Source organism: Octodon degus, unplaced genomic scaffold (assembly GCF_000260255.1).
Source record: "Octodon degus isolate 3935 unplaced genomic scaffold, OctDeg1.0 scaffold00035, whole genome shotgun sequence".
NCBI lineage: Eukaryota > Metazoa > Chordata > Mammalia > Rodentia > Octodontidae > Octodon > Octodon degus.
In genome coordinates this window covers 16,471,554-16,472,519 of record NW_004524611.1, presented here as the reverse complement: position 1 = coordinate 16,472,519, position 966 = coordinate 16,471,554, and the positions used below count along the sequence as shown (strand labels likewise).

The window sequence follows — 966 nt, the reverse complement described above, 5'->3', positions numbered from 1 at the left end:
TTTTTTTTTTTTTTTTTTTTTTTTTTCTTTTTAAGAAAAAATGAGACTTTAGGATTACAGAGATTACGAATTTCTTTCCCATTGCCCACATGTTGATACCACATGAACAGGCCTCTCTCTCTCAACTGCCTCTCTCTCCCCTCCTTCTATAAAGTCCCCACATCCCGTCTGCTGTCTTCACAGCAACTCACAGGGCAAGGTCCTGCTGAAGTTTCCTCTACTGCCAAAGCAGAGCATCCCCAAACCTGTAGATGATGCGGGCAAGCAGGCAGCCACAGCAGGAAAGAGAAAAACGTATTTCTCAACAGAATAAATTTAGAGGCTGGGAATGCAACAGCAAATAAGGAACAGGGGGCAGGCTGGCAGGAGTGCAGCCACTGTAGAACACCCTGGTCTAGACCTCCAGGCAAGGAATAATAGCTCCGCCCACTCACCAGGAAGCCTTTTCTACCTGAGTCAATAAAAGGAAGCAGTGCCCAGGGGAGAATGGGTTGAGAACGAAAAAGCAGAACGAGAACACAGAGGATTCCTGTAAGTGCCAGCTGCTGGAAGATTTCTACCCCTTGGCTGAGGAAATAAGTGAAGTTCAAATGATTTAAATTTATGATCTTAGAAGAGGTGTACCCTGAAGATGTCTCCATTTTTGATACTGTTGTTTTGTGGTTCTAAGAATTCAATTCAGGACCTTCATACGGAGCTGTACCCCTAGTCCTTTTTTAAAAGTTTATTTATTTATTTTGATTCCTTTATTGAGACAGGGTCTCATGATGTAGCCCAGGCTGGCTTTGAACTTATGATAATCTTCCTGCTACCCAAATGCTGGGATTATAGGTGTCCATAACCAGATGGTTTTTTTTTTTAGACAATCTCGATAAGTTCCTGAATGGTCCAGTGTGGGTTTGAATTTTTGAGCCTCCTGTCTTAGCCTTTCAGAGCTGGGATTATAGATGTGTTCTCCCATACATT

The 966-nt window shown here is 42.8% G+C and overlaps 1 protein-coding gene across 3 annotated transcripts in view; it reads right to left on the bottom strand.

Annotated features, from left to right (window-relative positions):
• The window catches only part of LOC101581257 (NXPE family member 3-like), a 34,091-nt gene that overhangs the window by 16,883 nt on the left and 16,242 nt on the right, over positions 1 to 966 (bottom strand). Inside the window, exon 1 of one of the 3 annotated variants that reach the window (XM_023714393.1) lies at positions 299 to 410. The exons of 1 other annotated variant lie outside the window; for it this stretch is intronic. The gene's annotated coding sequence lies outside the window, so the exon portion shown is untranslated. Of the gene's footprint in view, positions 1 to 191; positions 274 to 298; positions 411 to 966 lie in introns of those variants that run through there. One more of the 3 variants, XM_004630601.2, reaches the window with a different exon arrangement.